Genomic DNA, 24583 nt, shown 5'->3' on the forward strand with positions numbered 1-24583 from the left:
AATACAATGACTACAAATAATGTAAAGAAAAACATAAAAATGAAGCCAAACACTTATTGTTATAACAATTTTGGTCTTCAAAGAATAGAATACCTCTTCCCTTTCTGTAAAGAAAGAAGACTATAGGTATGAAATGTTGTACACAATTAAAGATGTTGTCACTACACCCAGTGGGTAGTTATCGTTTGTTACAAGGAGGAACTAATGGGGGCTGGAGGGAAAGAAGAGGAGACAATCATTTGATGTAAAAACAAAACTCATCAATAAAACTTTAAAAAAGAAACTAAAGGATAAAGAGACTCATAGAAGATAAAATGGACAAGTTTGTAGAAATTTACAAGTTTTGCACAAACAAAACCAATTAAGTAAAATTAGAAGGAAAATGGGCAATGAAAAAATATTAGCAGAAAGTTTGTCTAAGTGTCTCATATCCAAGAAATATAAGAAATTGACTTAAATTTATAAAACTAAGAACAATTCCAGTAGATAAATGGTAAAAGATATGATAGAAGTTTTTTAAGGAAGAAATTCAAGCTATTGACAGACATACAAAAAATATTCCAAATGGTTAATAATTAGAGAATGCAAATTAAAGCAACTCAAAGTTCTACTTCACACTTGCATCAGTTAGACAAAAATGACAAAAGGGAAAATGACAAATGTCAGGGGAGCTATGGGAGAACAAGAACACAAATGTACTTCTAGTAGAGTTGCAAAATGATACAGCCATTCTGAAAAGCAATTTGGAATTATTCCCCCAAAAGTTATCAAGATGTACATGCCTTTTGACTCAGCAATACCATTAGTAGGTTTATACTCTAAAAAGAACAAAGTAAAAAGGAAATGGATCCATATGTACAAAAATATGCATGGTAGTTCTTTTCATGGCAAAATAAAATGGCACTCACTTATGGAGCTAAATTATGGTATAAGAATGTAATGGAACTTTATTGTGCCACAAATGTAATGGATTATTGCACAGCAAAAAAAAAAAAAAAAAAAAAAAAAAAAAAATCAAGAAAAGAAAAAAAAAAAGGGCAATTTCAAACAAAACTGGAAAGAATTTGATAAACTAATGTAGAATGAAATGAACAGAAACAAAAAATTTATAAAATGTCACAGCATTAAAGAGAAACAATTTTGAAAGACTTTATAACTCTTGAGCAATGCAATGACAGATCGTGATTCCATAAGAATGAAGATAAAGCAAGCAAGCCACCTTCTTCCCGAGAAGTGATGGACTTAAAAAGGTAAAATGAGGCATCTACTTTAGACAGGGCCAATGAAGCAATTTATTTCATCCGAGAAAGCATATTTGTTATGAAGGTTTTCCTTTTCTTTACTGTTTGGGGTTGGGGGGAGTAAAAGGAAGAAAAAAACCAAATTTAACTTAATTTGGAAAAAATGGAGACTGAGGAAAAAAAAAAAGCCTATCATCTAACCCCCAATCAACATTTTAAGTCAGATAGAGATTTTTTACATTTTTACACTTGTATTTCTAACCTTTATAGAACTGTAAAAAATAAGGTTAATAACACAGTGTACGTAAGCCAATTAGTTCAACCTAGGGTGTGCTAAAAATTTTAGGTTAACCTAAACCTCTTCATGAACACATGCTTCATCAACACTGCTGACAATGGGTGAGAGAATGATTCTTCAGCATCCTTCATTACACCCAGCATTTTACTGTTATAATTTAGAGAGAGAGAGAGAAAATAGATGGTTTAGTGAAATCTATCACAACTGCTACAAAGTAATTCAAAACACACCATCTTCATATAAAAAGTTCAAATCCTTCCTAGAATAATTCAATCCAAGACAATCATACCATATTCTCTGAGTATTCTTTGTTATCTTCCCTATATAAACATCCTAATGACTAAAATAGAATGTTACAATCAGCTTTATTAATGATATAATTATCTGTTGTCATGTCTGACTTCTTAAATTTGTGGTTTTCTTGGTAAAGCTACTGGATTGGTTTGCCATCTCCTCTATAACATAAATACTTAAAACCTTTAAAAATGTCTAGCATGCTACATAGGGTATTACTGTCATACCAGTTATGTTGTTGAACATGATTATTTTTATTTCTGGCATTAAAAAGTAACAGTATTTATAAAGTGCTTTAAGGGTTGCAAAGTCCTTTATATGTTCTCATTTGATTTTCAATAATTCCATAGATGGTGTAATTATCCCCATTTTAAAGGGGTGAAAACTGAGTCTTAGAAGCACAAAGCTAATATGTCTGAAATCCTCTGTTTTCTAACTTATTCTAATTCTGTGCTTTTGCTGTTTTTTATATTTCCATCTATTTGCACAGTGCCTGGAAGATATTAAGTATTTAAGACTGTTGAATGAAGCAGGATTCAAACTTAGGTTTTTTTGGACTTAGATCTAAGTCTAGTACTCCATGTAATAAGACAACTAGCTGACTCTAACTAATTAAGAGCTAGATTATATACTGAATGTATAGACTTTCAGAGGAAGTGATCACTAAAGTTTTACTTAAGGAACACTTCATAGGGGAAACTGAAGATAAGTTGAGGGAACTATTACAATCCACAGGTTTGCAAATTCGTTTTATCCCTGATGCCTCACTTTCATTCACCCCACATACTGAATTAGTTGCCAAAACTTATTGTTTCTGTCTCCATAGTATCTCTTAAATTTCTCTCTACATCCACAGAATCATCACCCTCATCAACTTTTTAGGACCTCCAAATTTGTACCTTCAGGTTTCTCTCCATTTGAATAATCCTCTACACAGTTTATTATGATTTCACTAAAATCCAGATGAAATATCCAGTAGCACCTCAAGAGTCAAATATAAATTCCTCTAGCACTTAAAAATCCTACCTTTTCAGACCTGTTTCATATAATTTCCCTCATGGTCTTAATGGGCCAACCAGGTTTCTCATTGTTTTTCTCATTTTCTCTGTGCTTTTGCAGTGGCTGACTACCTTCCAAGTATGAAACGTACTTCTTCCTCAACAATGCCTCTTAAGACTCGCTATACTCTTTCAGGCTTACATCAAGTGCCATCTTTCACATGAGTCCTTTCCCAATCTCCATCTACTAATGTCCTTCTTGCCTCTGCAATGACCATTTGTCATTTGTATACATGCTTTGGCACTCTAGTGAAGCCTACACACCCTTCTTCAGAATATTTCTAGGTGGATAAAAATAAAATACACAATATTATTTTTAAAATCCTATTATATTGAAATACAATTATCAAAATACTGATAAAATAAAGAATCTGTACGCGATAAGCACATGTTGGTCTGCAAAAGAATATAAACTCCTTAAAAAAAAAACAGTATTTTATTTTTCCAAATAATATGCAAAGATAGTTTTAAATCTTAATTTCTGCAAGATTTTATTTGAGTTTATCAAACAGTAATTATTATTGTCACTGAATATTGTGAATTATGTACCTAACCTATTCCACTGATCCATCACACTTCTCTCTCAGCCAGAACCAGGTGGTTTTGGTAACTGTTGCTTTATAATAAGAGTTTTAGGTATAGTATTGTGAAGCATACTTTTTATACATTCTTTTATGAGGGGGGGGGAATATTTTAGTCTATGTTCTCTTTTACAACATGACTAATGCAGACAAGATTAGAAGGGAAGCAATAAACTAGGAAAACATTTTTACATTCAAAGATTCTGATAAAGACCTCATTTCTAAAATAGAGAATTGACTGAAATTTATAAGAATTCAAGCCATTCTCCAAGTGATAAATGGTCAAAGGATATGAAGAAATTGAAACTATTTCCTGTTATATGAAAAGATGCTCTAAATCCTTATTGATCAGAGAAATGCAAATTAAGACAACCTTGAAATACCACTACACACCTCTCAGATTGGCTAAAATGACAAGAAAAGATATTAATGAATGTTGGAAAGGATGTGAGAAAACTGGGACACTGATACATTGTTGGTGGATGTGTAAATGGATCCAACCATTCTGGAAAGCAATTTGGAATTATGCCCAAAAAGTTACCTTTTGCTCCAGCAGCGTTACTAATGGGCTTATATCCCAGAGAGATCTTAAAGAAGGGAAAGGGACCCATATATGCAAAAATCTTTGCAGCAGCCCTTTTTGTAGTGGCTAGAAACTAAAAACTGAATGGATGCCCATCAACTGGAGAATGGATGAATAAACTATGGTATATGAATGTTATGTAATATTATTGTTCTGTAAGAAATGACCAGCAGGATGAATACAGAAAGGCTTGGAGAGACTTGCATGAACTGATGCTAAGTGAAATAAGAAGAACCAGGAGATCATTATACCTGGCAACAAGAAGAATATTTGACGATCAATTCTGATGGACATGGCTCTCTTCAACAATGAGATGATTCAAACCAATTCCAATTGTTCAGTGATGAAGAGAGCCATGTACACCCAGAGAGGACTGTGGGAACTGAATGTGATTCACAACATAGCATTTTTACTCTTTTCGTTGCTGCTTGCTTGAATTTTATTCTGCCTTTTTTTTTTAAACTGGTTTGATTCGATTTTTCTTGTGCAGCACAATAATTATATAAATATGTATGCATATGTTAGATTTAACATATATTTCTATATATGTTTAATATATATTGGACTACCTGCCATCTAGGGGAGGGCATGGGGGAAGAGAGGGAAAAATGGAACACAAGGTTTTGCAAGGGCTAATGTTGAAAAATTGTCCACACATGTTTTGAAAAATAAAAAGCTTTAATAAAAAATAAAACCGTGACTAATACAGAAATGTTTTGCATGATTACACCATAGATGACCTATATCAAATAGTTTGTTGTCTCAATTGGGAAGAGGGAAGGAAGGAGAGAATTTGGAACTCAATTTTAAATACAAATGTTGAAAATTGTTTTTACATGCAATCAGGAAAAAATAAAATACTAAATTAAATTTAAAAAAAGAATGGTACTTAAAAGTCTGAGTCTTGTTGCCTTAAAACAGAACAAAGTTAAATTAACATTTTCAAATGTAACTTGTGTTGTGATCAACTGATATATTTAATACCCAGGATACTTTGAAAAAATGGAGAAGATATGAGTATTTTTTAAGGAAATTTAAGATCTAAAAGAAAAAGATGATCAAATATTTAAAAGTTATTTTTATATTTAATTTACATATATTTTAAAAGGAAAAAACCAGTAGATTGATCCTACTAATTCTAACTATATCACATTTCTATTTCAAAATATACATATTACAAAAAAGGTACTTTTCTTAGAAGAAAATTCTGTTGGAACTAAAATAGACAATTTATCTTTATTAAAAAAATACCAGAGGAAGCATGTTTTTAATGCCATTGATAAGACATAATTTCTGTTGTATCTAAACCTCATTAGACATAAAAGCAAAAAAGGACTATGATAAATTGTTTCTAAAATCTTTTTCTATAAAACTCTATACATTATTTATAAGCAATAAATCAGGGTAAAAAGAAAAAATGATATATAAAATTTCAATCTCAAAACTGTATCTATCAATAAGGGTAAATAAACATCTTCAAAATGTTGTATGGACTTTTTTCAAATATAATGAGTCTTTATTGTTCCAGAAATGACTCTGGCATAAGGAAATGTATAGGCAGGGTTAAAGAACTACTTAAAAAAAAATGTACAGCTAAAAACAGACCCTAAAGTTCTGTGGCAAACCTATATAGGCAAACCTATATAACCCTTCTCTCTAATTAGACCCAACATAGACTGTTTTGCACTTAGCAATATCACATTTTACAGTTATATGTGTTAATGGTTAATTGCCCCCAATAAAATAAAGTCCCTGAGAATTAAAAATCTTTTCTTTTTCTTCAACATTATTTTATTTTTCCAATTACATGTAAGTATAGTTTTCAACATTCATTTTTGTAAGACTGAGCTTTGAGTTTCAAATTTTTTCTCTTCTTCCCCCCTCCCCAAGACAGCAATCAATCTGTTATAGTTTATACATTTACAGTACTTTTAAACATTTCTATGTTTGCCATGTTATAAAGGAAAAATCAGAACAAAAAGAAAACTATAAGAAAGAAAAAGCAAACCAAAAAAGAGATGAAAATAGTATGTTTTGATCCACAGTCTCCATAGTTCTCCATCTGGATGCAGATGGCATTTTTCATCCAAAGTCTATTGGAATTGTCTTGGATCACCACATTGTTAAGAAGAGTTAAGTCCATCACAGCTGACCATTAATATAATCTTCTTATTGTGTACAATGTTTTTCTAGTTTTGCTCACTTCATTCAGCATCAGTTCATTTTAAGTCTTTCAAGCTTCTAAAAATCTTTCTTATCTCAACTTCAAAATCCTCCAGTATGGGACATAGAAGTCGGCTAAGACCATACAATTATATCCCCATTTTAAGAAATAAGGAAACTGAAGGACAGAAAAGGTGACTTGGCCAAGTTCCTGCAAATCTTGAGCTTTAGAACTATATTTCAAATCCAGATTTTATGACTCAAATTCTAGCATTCTTTCTCTGTACCACTATTTCCCTTGTAGGGTAACAAAGAAGGAATCCAAGATGGCTTTTATGAATTACTAAATCAAAGCTAAACTGGTAATACAGTAATAATGTACCATGAATTGTATTTGTTTTGCAGTCTGTATACAGTCAGGACACTATCTATATGAGCCAGCAAGGTGATGCAATGAGTAAATACTGAATCTTGAAGCAGAAAAACTCAGATTCACATTCAGCCTTATATAGTTACTTCAGAACTGTTCAATCATTTTTCAGTCACTTCCAACTTTTTAGGACCCCCATCTGGGGTTTTCTTGGCAAATATACTAGAATGGCAGACCATTTCCTTCTCCAGATCATTTGAAAGATGAGGAAACTGAAGCAACACGTTAAAATGACTTACCCAGGGTCACAGAGTTAATAAATATCTGAGGCTAAATCTAAACTCAGGAAGAGAAGTCTGATTCCAGGCCTGTGCTCTGTGCACTATGGCACCATCTTGCTGCCCCTTAAACTATTACTAGTTGTGGGCAAGTCACCTTACCTCTCTCTGCCTTAGGCTCCTCATGTAAAATTAAAATTAACAACAGCACCTACCTCCCAGGATTGTTATAAGAGAATCAAATGAGATAACTATAAAGTGTTTAAATTAGGTACCTTGTAAATAAATAGCAGGTGCTACATAAATATTGGCTATCATATTATTTATTACTTATTATCATCATTGTTATTATGCTTGAAGATTTTAAAACAATAAGTAGCTAATTAATTACTCCATAAAACTAGTATTTGAAATTTATTTCTTATGTGCTAAAGGGATACTATAATAAAAGAAATATTCAGGGGCATCTGGAAGGAAAAAAGAAAGCTTCAGAGAAACAAGTAGATTCTGAAGGAAGAAAGAAACAGTCTAAAAGACAGGAGGCCAGAAAAGAAATAACTTTTCGGGGAGAGGGAAGCTATGAGCAGTTTTGAAAGCAGAAATGTTTGTGTGTTGAAGACAGAAAACATATCTGCATGACCAATAAAGCAAGCCCAAGCTGGAAAGTAATGCGAAATTAGAGTAGTGAAACCTTGGAAGGACCTTGAAGAACATGGTAAGCAGTTTAAATCTGACAGAGAAACAACAGGAAGCCACACAGATTTATGAGTAGGGATATTTCCGTGACCAAAATGGCATTTAAGAAAGCTTGACACAACCTGTCAGCTAAATCGAGAGACAGAAGAGAAAGTAGGATGCCACAAAATAGAAATTTTAAGAGAGATTAAGAGAACTTGTGCCAGACTGATACCTATGAATGAGAAACTATGAAGATCTGAGAGAAAAGACAAAAGATATAAACAGAAATTAGTGAAAGACTGGCTCTCTTTAGAAGTACAGAAGAAAGAAAAGAATAATAAATCTTGTGAAATCTGTAATACCTTCTACCAAAAGCAAAGGAACAATAAAAATTCAAATGATATAGAAGTCATTTTTGAATTTAGCATTTATAAAAACACATAAAACAACTAGAAGCAACTAGGTCATGCAGTGCATAGAGCAGTGGGCCTAGAATCTGGAAGACCTGAATTCAAAACTGACACTAAAGCTGTGTGACTCTGGGCAAGTCACTTCACCTTATTTGCTTCATTGTCAAACACAACTGAACAACAAAAACTTCTAAGAGGTCCTACCTATTACTTAAAATAAATAGAGTTAAAATCAGATAAATGTATATTCAGAGGCATGCAAGAATGGGCAATGTTACCTCTATAAATACATACACTTTCAAATCAGTAAGATTATTTTCCTGAGATCATAACTATTTCAAGTTTCTTCCCTCCTCCTCATTCTTTATATGTTCCCAATAAAGCTATGCCTTGAAGAAAGGATTAAATCTTGAATGGAGACTTTAAATTATTTAATTCTAAAGACATTATGTGTACCATGACAATATTATCTAAATTCATTTACACACTGCCAAAAGGTTTAAACTTCATAAAATTAGAAGAAAAAAATGGACTTCATCTGAAGGAACAAAAAGGCCAAGAATCTCAAAGGAAATCATGGGAGGAAAAGTCAGAATACAGAGCTAAAAAGCAGTGATCATTAAAACTACAACTGTTTTTAAATTTTTTAATAAGTTTATCATTGGAACGAATAGAGAAGATGCATAACTAAAAGTAACTGAAAACAGTAGGATGATATTCAATGAACTCAAAGACTACAAATTCTAGAAGGTCTTAGTATTTGTACTGGGAAAATGGAATTCAGCCACAAAGAGTTCCGACCAATATCTCACACAATCCACAACAATAAAATGGATAGAGAATGTAGGTGTAAACGGTAATACAATAAACTAGAAGAGAAATTAATATTTTTCTCACTTATAGATGAGTTCTTGCCCAATCAGTAAAACAAAGAGGATCAGAGAAGATAAAATGGACAATTTTTAAACAAATTTTTATTTTTACTTTTTTATTTTTATATATTTCAATTCTAACTCTTCCTACCCTTCCCCCAACCATTGAAAAGGCAAGAAAAATTCTCATATGAATGAAGTCATGCAAAACATATTCCCACATTAGTCATATCGCCAAAAAAAAGTAAGCAAAAAAAATTAAGTATACTTCAATATGCACTCAGAGCTCATCAGTTCAGAAACGAGGATAACATTATTCTTGATAAAGGTGACAAAAAGTATTTATGACAGAAATATTGTTAATATCAAATAATATTACCTTCAAGTCAAGATTGCCTTCAGCAACCTGCAAACCCAAGAAATGTCTATGCGAGACTAATCTTTTTAATATTCACATTCTACCTATTGCTATTGCTATATGGCATAGTTATGGAATACAACTGTCTTCAAAGAATTAAAAATAAATATCACACAGAAGACAATGTAAAGATGCGAGGTAAGAGTAGGATACAACATATAACAAATGAGGAACTTCAAATAAGAGTAAAAGATGTCATAAAGGAATTCTATGATAAGAGGAGAAAGAAGAAAGGAAACAATTATTAATTGCCTATTATGATCTAGTACTGACTGTGCTAAGACTTCACACATGTTGTCTAATTTGATGCTCACTACTACTTCAGAAATTAAGTGCTATAATTAAGAAAATCAAAGCAACTACAGAAAACTTTCATTTTACAGAACAGATGCATTCCAGAAATTTGAGGCCTAAAGAAAATTTTAGGTCAGAGTAGTCAAATATCTGAAAAGATGAACAATTCTTGCTGATGAGGTCTAGTTGTGACCATGGTGGTAACATGAGTGACACAGAACAAGAGATAAAAGTCTGCAAAGTCAAGGCATTACATGGTCAAAAGGTTTTGCTGTTCACTAAAATATTAAAATAAAATGCTGGAGTTCCTAAGATAAAAAAGAAAGAATAAAAGGGAAGAATATTAAACAAGGTGCTAAAATGGTTTCTGAAAATAGAAATAAAGGATAATATACAATAGCAATGGTCATCTAGGAGGATAATAGAGACAAATTTGCGTGGATTTCAATAAGTGGAAAAAAGGTGAGAGTGCAATGATCAAAAAGAAGCACTGAAGAACCAACCAGGAGCATATTAACTTTTTAACCTCATCTATTAAGTGACTTAAGAATGAGGCTGTCCATAAAAAAGAACAGGGCACGTAACATCTTCAAGAAACTCAAGTTTCAATGAGTACAAGAAAATGGCAGGAAAAAAAATATGAAATTGATTTAGGATCATGAGGAATTTCTCACAAGTCAAGATTCTACAAGACACAAGATAGAAAACAAAACTGTAACTTTTTGTAGTAGCAAAGAAACTGGAGTTAAGGTAGATGGTTATCAAATGGAAAACTGCTGAACAAACTCCAAGTCTGAATGTAATGGAATAACTTTGTAGTCATGCTAAGCTTTATAGTGATAATGTGACGTAAGAAATGATAAACATAAGGAATTCATAGAAACAGAGGCAGGCAGATATATGTAAACTAATACAGAGTGAAGCAAGGATTTGCATATATACAATTATAATGTAAATGAAAGTGAAAACATTGAAGGTCAGCTTAAGTCAAATTAACTGCAATGTTCCATGTTGGTCCAGGAGAAAAGATGGTGAAACACCCTTCCTTCCTTTTCAGTAGAGGTAGGGGACTGGTTGTGAAATGTTGCAACAGCTGTCAAATAGGGCTGCTAAGTCAAATTGGTTCTGCTTAATTTTTTTTCTCTTTGTTACAAAGTAGGATTCAACGTTAAGGGAGAATAATAATGCAGAATTAGAGAGGGCCAAAATTAAAACTGAGTTCAGTTGAAAGCAGCAGAATTAATCTATACTCAATCAGCAGATGGAGAGAACAGGAAGCAAAAGCACTGGACCACTTACCAGAGGTAGGGACAAAAAACACACTGAGATGACAAGATATTGCTAATTCGTGGCAGTGTCAAAGTTCAAGCAGTTCCAACTAAATTTATACAAATCGACAGGGCTCCAAAGCCACCTAATGCAACACAGTCAATATTCTAAAATGTCATGCCTATGTGACAGCACTTTCACAATCTTGTTGTTTTGATCAGAATTTCTGTCAACTTTGCTATTTTTAACACGGCAATGTTTACAACTGACTTAATTACAGCAATCCAAAATGTATCTTCAGCCAAAATTATATGAATTATTGAAATTATCTGAAATTAATAATCATTATGTAGTATTTAATAGAAAGAAAACCAAAACCTTATGGGATTTACTGGCTTCTGTAGCAACAAAAAGCCACCAGGACAAACTCCTTTGCCAGCACAATTTTGGCATATATCACTAAAATAAGACATTTTCCAAGTTTTAACTACCAAAATTATCCATTTTCACTTTCTATTGAAAATACAAAATCTAGCTTCTTTTTCAACTAATACCAAAAGAATTAAGGACTATTTTATTATACAGAACAATTCAAAAGAAGAAAAAATTTTCCTAGTTCAACTTCTGCCACCAAGGTTTATTTCTCCATGATACATGACCAAAAATTCTAAGACACCTGAGGTTATTTGCGTCATCACATTGACTAAGCTATCTCAGGTTTCTACTCATTTTCTACATACTTCTATATCACATACTCACCTTTCCTTTCTATTTTTGATTACAGAAGATAGAAAAGGAGGTGACAAAGCAGTGGGATTAAGAAGTTAAACAAGCTGAAAAAAGACAAAAAGAAAATGGGCAGGGGGCAACTAGGTGGCATAGTGGATAGAGTAGCAGCCCTGAAGTCAGGAGGATCTGAGTTCAAATCTGGCCTCAGACACTTAAGATTTCCTAGCTGTGTGATCCTGGGCAAGTCACTTAACCCCAATTGCCTCACCAAAAAAAAAATTAAATTAAAAAAAAATAAAATAAGGGGCAAAGACATAAAAATGGCTGTGTGAATTTAGGAGTAACCAATAAAGACAATAAAAACCATGAAAATCAATGCCATGTGTCGTGCAAAGGCTTGCAGAAAAACACATTAACTAAAGAACATAACGTACCCTAAAATCACTTTACCTTTAGTAAAAGAAGGAAAGAAATTTTGGTGGAACAAAAGAATATTAATAAAACAACCTCTTATGGGAGGCCATCTATTCTAATTTTCTCATTTAACCAATGAGGAATGAAGGATTCTAATCTCATTTAACAAATGAGGAATGGAGAGCAAGAAAGGTTAAATAATTTACCTATGGTTATACAAGTTTAAAGTGATTGAGGCAGGACCTGAATCCAGATCTTCCAGACCCCAAGTCCAATATTCTATCCTGTACACTAGCAGTATCAAACTCACATTGAAACAGGGGGTGCCTGCAGGCCACAAACCAACTTAGAATACCTCAAATTAACATTACCAATGTTGTATTTTTATTTTATTAAACATTTCCCAATTACAATTTAATCTGGTTTCTGCCGCACCAGATAATGTGGAAATAGTGTGAGAGTGACTGGTTGACTACTTTTGACAACTCTGTCCAACATTATGCTGCCTTTGTAATTTATACTACCAAAGCACTGTTCCTTTACACCAAATAGATGAATTCCAATTTCTATAAAGCAAATTTCAGTCAAATAAACCCTCATTTGACACTGATAAAAAGCAAATTCACAAAGATAGGGAAGAGGAGAAACAGTTCTTTTTTTAAAAAATATTTTATTTTATTTTATTTAATAATAACTTTATATTGACAGAATCCATGCCAGGGTAATTTTTTTTTTACAATATTATCCCTTGCACCCGTTTCTGTTCTGATTTTCCCCTTCCCTCCCTCCACCCCCTCCCCTAGATGGCAAGCAGTCCTATAAATGTTAGATATGTTGCAATATAGAAAGAGTTCTTTACAAAAATAATCAATATGGAAAATTTTTTTGACATATTCCTTAGTCCACACCTAAAAGACCACATTGGGGAGAATTATATGAATAAGAGTACTAGTAAAATGTTGCATGGAACATAACTCTTATTAATTATAAGAATTTTTACAGTGGGGAGAGGCCCTAAAAATGTGACCAAAACATTCAATTGCTCCATTATGTAACTGTTAATGCATTTTCAAATAATATAATTTGCCAAGAAATAAGGTGAAAACTTTTGGCAAAGAAAACAAAAACTTTTACTTGCCTTCCTAAAATGACTTCTAGCAAATCATAATGTTTTTCTCACTTTTCTCATATGCAAAAAAAAATTGTCTTCCTTTTTACCTATCTGCTACATGTATGTGTATGTACACACACACATATACATATTTACATATATACACATACATATACAGGCATGTAACATCATCATTTAAGTCTTTTCATTATTAGCTCAAGTTCTTTGTGTTTATTTTCTTTCAATTCAACAAACACATTATGAATCTATTATATGCAAGGTAATACACTACACATGTTATGTATTAACAATCCCTGTTAATATGGGCAATGATTAGGGAATACAATGTGTACATAGATGATTCCAAAGATAGTAATTTGAGAAAAGAGAATATTGACTTACTGGGAAAATCAGGAAAGACTTCATATAAGAAAAACATGAAATCTTTTTCAAAGGAAAAGTGGAACAGATGGTATAATAGTATGAAAACAAGATCAGATGATATTATAAGTTTCATGTTGCTTTTAAGCCATACATGACTTGCTTAAATTTTCTACCTTGAGATTCTTCTCCGGAAAGAACTTTGTTAAGAGTAAGAATGTAAGGCATAAATAGGGAAAAGAAAGGGCAGTTAAATCATTTTACTTAAATTATTCTCAGTTTTGCCTGGATAATGAATATTTTCCTTTCATAAAATATTGCTATTTATCTGTGAATCATTCAACTTTAAGCCCTACAGGGATCTTAATTATGTAAAAAAGAAAAAAGGGAGAAGGGTCAAAGCACGTTTGTTGTGCTTCATCATCTTAAATTTCATAACACAGGAAGCCAATGGTTTCAAGAAAACCCTTGGGCAAATCAGATTAAACTTTACTATTCCTGCTAGTTTTAAAGCTATTCTTGTAAAATAGTTATTTACAAAAGTAGTTTAGTTTATTATTAACTGCTCTAAAAGAATTCATTATACTATAATTTAGGAATACTAGATTCTGTAAACAATGACTCACTATGTAAACTTGGGCAAATCATTTCACCTGGGGAAAAAAAGCATTTCTTTTCTCTCCAGCTTCAAAATTATAATATCCTAGCAGTTATTCTATACTTAAGTGATTGAGTATAGTTTTACAATCATTTCAACAAACTTTCATTTATAATTTTAATTTCTTTACTAAACACCTATTACTGTGAACATGATATAATGGCATTCAGGAATATAAAAGATTAAGGCCATATTTTGGCCCATTCAAATTATATTGAAAAAATGAAAATCATTAAGGGACCATGCAATCCTTAAAGCATGCATAATAGTTTATGGTGAAAAAAAACACCAAGTATATGTATCAAAGCATTGAAGATACTGGTAACTACTTACAAGCACTGAACTTTGCACATTAGCTCTCCCTATTATCTCAATGATAAACTGAATCCTTAATCTCTCAGTTTTCTTATTTGTGAAGAGTTACAAGGTAAAAGAACATTAAGATTCCTTACATCTGTAAAAATGCTTTACTTCTTTCTACCTCAGTGAGGAACCTCTCAATTTCTTCATCCATAAAAATAAGACAGTAATAAATAAGCCCAAAGAAACTAAGGTTCAATATATGCCAAAACAATTATAACAGCAATCTATGGTAGCAAATGACGAGAAATGAAGTGGATATTTTTTGAATAGGAAAATGGATGGAAAAAAAGATGGCAAAGAAATGCAAGGGATTATAAAATAATATAAAATGAAAAATAAGGAATTCAAAGAAACAGGGAATTCTCTCCTGGCACTTCCTCTATCTACCCTGGTCCTGACCTTCATCTCCTCAAGCCTGGATTACTGCAAAAATCCAAAATTTTGTGGCCACAAGCCTCTCCCCATTCCAATCCTGTCTCACCTAGTCTGATCATTTTATGCCCTATTTGATAAACTCCAATGGCTCTCTATCACCTTCAGAATCAGGAGGTTTTTAAAGCCTTAGGTTTTCAAAGCCCGTAAGAATCTAACCACTCTACTTTTCCAATCTTTTTACACCTTATTCACCCTCTGCAATCCAGTAAAACTGGATTCCTTACTGTTCTCTTATCTTCAGACTTGGCATTTTCACTGGTTGTCCCTCCTACTTCATCTCCCATTCCTGACTTCCATTAAGTCTCACTTAAATTCCACTTTCTGCAAGAAGTTTTCCCTGATCTTTAATTTCAGTGCCTTCTCTCTGAAATTAACTTCTGCTTATCCTATATATAGCTTGTTTGTATCTAGTTGGTTGCATATTGCCCCCTCCATTATACTTGGAGCTCCTTAAGAGTAGGAACTATCTTTTGCTTTCATTTGTATTTCTAGCTCTTAGCACAGTGCCCATAATAGGTATTTAATATAAAATGCTTGCTGACTTGACATCAGGCTTAAATGGGGGGGTGAGAGGGAAAGGCTTCAAGAAATATTACATCTGACTTAAAGTATTTATATGAGCTATGGCAACATTAACTCTTCAAATGAAGAGAATAACGGTACCCTCTGCTAACAGATGCACTGCAGCTAAAACATGGGGGAACAAGCTACTAGACATACCGGTGAGCAAAGAAACTGTCTACAAGGAAGAGCCTTCATACATTAAACACCAAAATAAACAGAGGTAATTTGGGAGCAAAGAGCATCTCATAAAAAATTTAGCTCAGCTTCTCTGAAATTCAAATCCTAAAACCATCGTTAAAACTGCCACAGGCTCAAGATAAAAATTACAAATACTCAATGCCTTTTTCACTGTGTGCCAAGTATGGCCATATAATTTCATTAGCATTCAAAACAACCGTCACTTATTTCAAAGTGCTAGGTTTCTAACTCTAATGACATGTGGAAGCAAAATTGCATACTCAACAATTTAAAGAGTCAAGAGTCAGTTCCACACTCAAAACGTACAGTAACAAAAGCATATTTAGAATGGGCATCCCTGAAAGCAGTGAATCCTGAGGTGTTGGCCAGGCAGCTCCCTCTGCAATATGACAGATACAGAATAAGTAGGGACTGACAGATGAACAGCAAATATCTTGGAAGAGCAAGGGCAGGACAGGGACTGTAGCAAAAAGCTAGTGACTGAGGCTAAAGTGACAGTGAAGGGGACTGGATGTATGACCTGGACTAATTACAGTGGCTGTTGGTTCATCTCTCCCTACTCACCTTCCACCAAACACTGGGGAACTGTTATCCTGAGGACAGGTATAGTTAGAGTAATTAGTACAACCAGGCCCCAGACCAATGTATATGGTCAAAATGTGGCAGCAGCCACTTTCCAGGAGGCCACATGCCACAAGGACCCACAGAATAGATACAGGAAGCAGTTAGGCCCTGGTATCAGGCTCTATCATTCTGGATAGATGGGGCTTCAAACTTTCAAGAGCTCCTACAAATAAAACTGAGTAAAGTGGAAGGTGGCAAGGAACTGGTTAGGAACATTGCTAAGAGACAGCCATCCTGTGGGGCCAGTGCTCTGGTGCTGTCATCAGTCTAGTGTACAAAAGTAAAGATAGACTCAAAATCATGTTATTCAAATTTGTCATAAAGTCATTCCCCTTATGGCCAGCTATAGACCCCTTAGATAAATAATTAAATCTACTACTAAATTTAGATGATCCTAATAAAAGAAGATAACATTTTAACAGCTCAGGCATTTCAGGATACCAAATCCAAGAAATACGGGAAGACAGATGAACAGGAAATGTTCCTTTCAAACTCTGTGACAGAGTTTTGAACTAGAATCCAAGTAGTCACCAAGTATATGTAAAATGATATAGAAAGAGAACTTGAAAATTGGTTAGATAGTATGATTTTCTTAAAAAAAAAAAAAAAGTACTCGAATTATGGTTGCTTTTTTATTTACAAGTGGCTTAAAAAGAAAGAACAGAACAAGGCAATACTCCAGGATGATCTATTAATAACCAGAATTTAAATAAGTGTTCCAAAATGATCATCACAATATGCCTCCTTCTATATTTCAAACAACAGGTGACATAGTAAATTAAAGAGGCTAATCAATCATCCTTCTAGTGTAATATCCTAATAACTTAATTTCCTTAAGCAAATGGAATGCTATTCCTGTATTCACCATCTGTCAGTTGTAACATTTAGGTTCTAGCTAACCCCCAATATTTATTTACAGCAAATTAGTTGTTTTTAATTAATAAGATGTGACAAGAGCAATGTATAATTGATGCCTATATGAATTTTGGGAAAATAAATTAACAAATATCAATTTAAAAATTAAAAAGAAAGGAAATGTTATTAATATTTAATATTTAACACTGGTCCTTACAGTCCATATGTCAAAAAGTGATCTCTCACTTATACCATGTAGGTACTCTGAGGCAAGAATGGAACATCATGAAGAGGCTGTCGCTGGTGCCCTCGCTTGTGCATTCACTTGCTAACATATTGCTGCAACAGTGTTAAAATGTAGGCAAACCAGGGCTATAAGCCAAGCCTTCTGATTTTAACACAGTGCTTATCATTATATCAAAGTGTCTCCACAAGTACAAAATGTAAATGATTGCCTTATATTGGACTTTCTATAATAATTATATTCCATAGTAATTTTAAGAATTCCAAATATTCCATCCAATCAGTATCTATCAATAAGCATTTATTAAGCACCTACTATGTGCTAGACACTGTGCTATGTACAACGAAGTCTATATAGTCTGAACTTAAGGGTATATTTATTTTGAAAACTGACATCTTCCGTATACTTTTAAGCAAATAAAATAATAATAATAATAATAATAATGAGACCATGGTAAAAACAAATCTAATGCACTCGCACTGAGCTAGCATCTTCAAACATCAAAGACAGGCTCATAAACTTAAAAGGAAGCAAAAATGATCTATGAGCAGCCAAGGGAAGCTGCAAGGTTCGAGTCCCCCACCTCACATACTTTGCTCAAATCCCCTGTTATTTTGTTTTTCCAAGCCATAACAAAAAAGAAATAAAAAAATAAAATAAAAATCTTGGCTCCCAGAAGAACTGAACAGAGTATTTCCCGCCCCTCTTTGCAGAAGAGAGGAATTAAAGGTAGAGAATATTACATATATTGTCAGACATGCTTAATATAGTGGTTTTGCTGAATTGCCTTTTTAAAAAATCTGTTTAAAAAGATGGGTAACTGACTACAGGAGGGAAATGAATATAATCAGAAAAGAGTGATATCAAAAATAAAGTATGTCAATTAAAGGATATCTTTTTTAATTGGGAAATGGCTAAACAAGTTGTGGTCTAAAATTGTGATAGAATACTGTCATGCTCTATAAAATAATTCAGAGAAATAGCTTCAGAGAAACCTGTGAAGATTTATATGAACTGATACAAAGTGAAGTGCATAGAACCAAAAAAAACCTGTAAATAGTAATATCAACATCGTAAAGGTGATTAAATGTGAAATACTTAAGCAAGACAATTCCAAAGGACCCATGATGAAAAATGCTGTCCATTTCCAGAGAAAGAACTGGTAAACTCCAACTGCAGATTGAAGCATTTTTTTTCCAATTTCTCAATAATATTTTATTTTTGCAGATAATTTTCAACATTCATTTTTGTAAGACTGGTGGTGTTCCAAAATTTTCTCTTTCACTCTTTTTCTTCCCTCCCCTTCCCCCCCAATTTAGCAAGAAATCTGATATAGGTTAAACATGTGCAACCCTTTTAAACATAGTTCCATACTTATCATGTTGTACAAGAAAATTCAGACCAAAAGGGGGAAAAAAACGATGAGAAAAAAAAAAAGCAAACAAACAACAAAGGTAAAAACAACTCTGTTTCAATCCATATTCAGTCTCTATAGTTCTCTCTCTGGATCTGATTATTGGCATATTCCATCCCAAGTCTATTTGAACTGTCTCAGATCACCACACCACTGAGAAGAGAAAAATCCATCACAGTTGATTATCACATAATCTTTCTGTTCTCCTGGTTCTTCTGCTCATTTCACTTAGTAGCAGATTATGTAAGTCTTTCCATGCTTTTCTGAAATCAACCTGCTCATCATTTCTTATTGAACAATAATATTCCATTACCTTCATATGCCATAACTTATGCTGTCATTCCCCAACTGATGGGCATCCATCCAATTTTTAATTTTTTGCCACTACAAAAAGAGCTACTTTTCTTTTTTCTTTTTACTTCTTCAAGTGTGCATGTGTATGTGTGTATTCTTTTCCAACAGGTATAAAGATTTTGCATAATTTCACATGTATAATCAGTATCACATTGCTTGCCTTCTCAGAATCTTCTGAAAAATCAGAACAAAAGGGAAAAACCACAAGAAAGAAAAAAGCAAACAAAAAAGTGAAAATAGTATGATTCAATCCCATTCAGTCTCTATGGTTCTCTCTCTAGATGTGACTGGCATTTTCCATTCCAAGTCTATTGTAACTGTCTTGGATCACACTCAATTGCTGAGAAGAGCTAAATGTCATAGTTGATCATTACAATTTTGTTGTTACTAGATACAACATTCTCCTAGTTCTGCTCACTTCACTCAGCACCAATTCATATAAGTCTTTCCAGGCTTTTCTGAAATCAGCCTGTTCATTTCTTAGAGAACAATAATATTCCACTATCTTCATATACCATATGCTATGTAGCCTTTCCCCAATTGATAGGCATCTATTCAATGTCCATTTTCTTGCAACCACAAAAAGAGCTGTAACAAACACTTTTGGACATTTTTTTCTCTTTTAAGATCTCTCTGGGATACAGACCCAGTAGTGACATTGCTGGATCAAAGGGTATGCACAGTGTTATAGGCCTTGGGGCAATAGCTCCATATTGCTCTCCAAAATGGCTAGTTCAGTACAGAATTTCACAAACAATGCATCAGTGTTCAAGTTTTCCCACACTCCCTCCAACATTTATTTTTATCTTTTCCTGTCATCTTAGCCAATCTGATAGGTGTACAGCAGGGGTCTTCAAACTTTTTAAATAGGGGGCCACTTCACTGTCCTTCAGATGTTGGAGAGCCGGACTATAGTAAAAACAAAAACTTTATTTTGTGGGCCTTTAAACAAAGAAAGTTCATAGCCCTGGGTGAGGGGGATAATCGTCCTCAGCTGCTGCATCTGGTCTGCAGTTTGAGGACCCTTGGTGTACAGTGTTACCTCACAGTTGTTTTAATTTGCATTTCTCTGAACAATAGCATCACATTCATTTCTGAATAGATTTCTTTCTCCAGCAAGGCACTCCCTGTGTAAAGATTAAAAATGAAAGAGAAAAAAATAAATAAATTCAGGAAAACCAATCAATATATTGGTTATATCTAGCAACAGACACAATACTCCACACCCACTAGTGGAGATCAAATGGCTAGTCGGTTCAAAAATCTTGTAGAAGATGATTATTCAAAAATGAGCTACACTTCAAATTCTCTACAATTAACAAAAACATGGTAAATTTTACCTCATACTATAATCTTAAACCCATGTTTGTTTTCTTTGTATTTTATGTGTTTTCTCTATGTAGAACAGGATTAAGGTATGTTTTTCAGAATACCCAATAATGCTTTCTATAGGTAAGTTCAATCCATTTAAAATTTGCTGTAAAAATTTGACTTCTCTCTTTAAAAAAAGATGAGCTATATAAGGTTATTTCTGAAGTCTTCCACTTCAATCTCTTTAAGGATGATAATAGATGATTATTTAGCTAGCATTTAAGAACTATCACAACATTTTACAGATACCATTCTTTCTTTTGATTGTCATAAGATCCCTGTGATGCCGTTAAGACAAGTATCATTTTGTGCATAAGGAAACATATTAAGTGACACATCTAAAGTTACATTAATAATAATGTAGTATCTGAGCTGGAAAGATATACAAGACTCCATGAACAACTTAAAATTAAGTTTACAGAAAGAGTCAATTCAGATCATTCTGAGAGCATTTTAGTATAAAACTAGAAGCAGGAAAATAAACAGGATAATATTGAAAACAAGCTTTACCAAGAGTTGAAACAATTTCTCACTAAGTGATTGAGCTTCTTAATTTGGAATCTAACGCCACAGCTTCATTGTACTATATGAGAAAGTAGAAATCCCAAAGAAATTAAATAGGAAGAGCAGACAACGTAGTCAAAATGTATATTCTAGGCGTACTTTAGTCTTGAGGGCATTGTGAGATTGATTTTCAAGATATCTAAAAGATGAGAGGATACTAACTATTTGGGGGAAATGACAAATATCATTGCTACTTAAAGTCCAATTTAGAAAACGTACCAATAATTATATGTCTATTTTCCCATTCCTATTAAATTTGCATGAGTACAATTGACTATTTATTACATCTTGAAGAAGGTATGAAAAATTAAAGGTAGGTTTTCACAAAGGATATTTCAGAATATACTACAACTTTACCTTCACACAATTTATTGAAAGAAGCATAGGAAAATTAGCTATTACTCTACTTGTTTGTTGACTATTAAAATTTTTTAAAATCACACAGGTAAATTAAGATCTGTAAAGCAATCAGCACAATGCTGGCTACATAGTACGTACTTAATAAATGCTTATTTCCTTTTCTGTTCTTTTCAGTGTGTAATAATAGTGGGAATTTCTTTTATAGGTTGGACCAAATGGTTCCTGACACCTCATTCTGATTAGGTTTGTAAAAACACCACAGCACCTTCTGAGTCTAAAATCTTTGTATCAGCCACTCTATGACAAAGAGACTTAACTGAGTTTCAATGGATAAAATTTTTTTCCTATCTATATGAAAATCATATAAAATTCCTTGAAAAAACAATAACAAAGATATTTGACAACTATCTGATTATTATTATAAAACTATAGTCATAGAATATATCTAGCCCAAAGTTCAGTGGAAGGAGAATTCTTATAGCTAATGAGGTGTATTTTTTTAGGATTTAGAAGTAGGAGGTGAGAAGACTGAGATCACAGTCTACAATCAGATCTAGGTGAGACCGGAACCCCTGAAATAATTCAAATACCCTTAATTGTATGTAACTTATTTGTACAAATTTGTTTGCTTGCTTTCTCCCCTATTAAATTATAAACTCCTAGGGGAGGGGGGAAGGAAAATAACTTGAAATTTTTTTAAAGACACATGCAGACAAAATTCACAGGGAAGTAACAAATTTATAAAACTGAGTCATTCACCAATAGATTTAAGTCATCAATAGATATGAACAGTTCTTAAAAGAATTTCAAATTTTTAACAACTTTGCAAGCTTTAAAGCTTACCTAAAAGCACTAAAACCAAGAAAAATAGAAATGTGAGATTCACAAAACAAACCAGCAAAGATGACAAAAGGTAGAAATTATCAATGCTAGTGGAACCACAGAAAGACTAACAACATTAATACACTGTTGGTAAAACTGACTTGTCCCTACAACCATTCCAAAAAGGAATTTGGAAATGACATAAAATACTAACTAAAATGTTTATATATTTTGACCCAGGGATAATGCATGGAATGAGCACTGACTGGAGTCAGAGGCCTTGGAGAGCAAGTCCTAGCTCTGATATTTGTGTGACCTTGAGCTAAATCACTTTAAAATTTAGTTTACTCATCTGTAAAATGAAGGAAGGACACAACATCCCTTCCAGTTCTACATCTATGTGTGATCCTATAATTCAAGTTTAAATTCTGCCTCAATATTGACTAGTTGTATTAAGATTTACCCTGCGTAAGAAATTAGGCAAGGACCCACACTTAACACCATATACCAAGATAAGATCAAAATGGGTCCATGACCTAGGCATAAAGAACGAGATTATAAATAAATTAGAGGAACATAGGATAGTTTATCTCTCAGACTTGTGGAGGAGAAAGAAATTTGTGACCAAAGATGAACTAGAGACCATTACTGATCACAAAATAGAAATTTTTTTTTTAAATTTAATTTTATTTAATAATAACTTTGTATTGACAGAATCCATGCCAGGATAATTTTTACACAGCATTATCCCTTGCAATCACTTATGTTTCATTTTTTCCCCTCCCTCCCTCCCCCCCCCCAAGATGGCAAGCAGTCCAATATATGTTAAATATGTTGCAGTATATCCTAGATACAATACATATTTGCAGAACCGAACAGTTCTCCCACTGCACAGGGAGAATTGGATTCAGAAGGTAAAAGTAACTCGGGAAGAAAATCAAAAATCAAATAGTTCACATTCATTTCCCAGTATTCCTTCTTTGGGTGTAGCTGTTTCTGTCCATCATTTATCCAATGAAACTCAGTTAAGTCTCTTTGTCAGAGAAATCCACTTCCATCAGAATACATCCTCATACAATATCGTTGTCGAAGTGTATAATGATCTCCTGGTTCTGCTCATCTCAGAAAATTTTGATTATATCAAATTAAAAAGCCTTTGTACAAACAGAACGAATGCAAACAAGATTAGTAGGGAAGCAACAAACTGGGAAAACATCTTTACAGTTAAAGGTTCTGATAAAGGCCTCATTTCCAAAATATATAGAGAACTGACTCAAATTTATAAGAAATCAAGCCATTCTCCAATTGATAAATGGTCAAAGGATATGAACAGACAATTTTCAGATAATGAAATTGAAACTATTACCATTCACATGAAAGAGTGTTACCAATCACTATTGATCAGAGAAATGCAAATTAAGACAACTCTGAGATATCACTACATACCTGTCAGATTGGCTAAGATGACAGGAAAAAATAATGATGAATGTTGGAGGGGCTACGGGAAAACTGGGACTATGATGCATTGTTGGTGGAGTTGTGAACGAATCCAACCATTCTGGAGAGCAATCTGGAATTATGCCCAAAAAGTTATCAAAATGTGCGTACCCTTTGATCCAGCAGTGTTTCTATTGGGCTTATACCCCAAAGAGATACTAAAAAAGGGAAAGGGACTTGTATATGCCAAAATGTTTGTAGCAGCCCTGTCTGTAGTGGCTAGAAACTGGAAAATGAATGGATGCCCATCAATTGGAGAATGGCTGGGTAAATTGTGGTATATGAATGTTATGGAATATTATTGCTCTGTAAGGAATGACCAGCAGGATGAATACAGAGAGGCTTGGAGAGACCTACATGGACTGATGCTAAGTGAGATGAGCAGAACCAGGAGATCATTATACACTTCGACAACAATATTGTATGAGGATGTATTCTGATGGAAGTTGATTTCTATGATAAAGAGACCTAACTGAGTTTCAATGGATAAATGATGGACAGAAACAGCTACACCCAAAGAAGGAACATTGGGAAACGAATGTGAACTATTTGCATTTTTGATTTTCTTCCTGAGTTATTTTTACCTTCTGAATCCAATTCTCCCTGTGCAACAGGAGAACTGTTCAGTTCTGCAAATATGTATTGTATCTAGGATATACTGCAACATATTTAACATATATAGGACTGCTTGCCATCTTGGGGGGGGGGGGGAGTGGAGGGAGGAAGAGGAAAAATCGAAACATAAGCGAGTACAAGGGATAATGTTGTAAAAAATTACCCTGGCATGGATTCTGTCAATACAAAGTTATTATTAAATA

At 33.3% G+C, this 24583-nt stretch overlaps 1 protein-coding gene across 2 annotated transcripts in view; it reads right to left on the bottom strand.

Annotated features, from left to right (window-relative positions):
• NFATC3 (nuclear factor of activated T cells 3) overlaps window positions 1-24583 on the bottom strand; it is a 145360-nt gene that overhangs the window by 101847 nt on the left and 18930 nt on the right. The gene's annotated exons all lie outside the window — the stretch shown is intronic.

Source organism: Antechinus flavipes, chromosome 2 (genome assembly GCF_016432865.1).
Source record: "Antechinus flavipes isolate AdamAnt ecotype Samford, QLD, Australia chromosome 2, AdamAnt_v2, whole genome shotgun sequence".
In the NCBI taxonomy this organism is placed as follows: domain Eukaryota; kingdom Metazoa; phylum Chordata; class Mammalia; order Dasyuromorphia; family Dasyuridae; genus Antechinus; species Antechinus flavipes.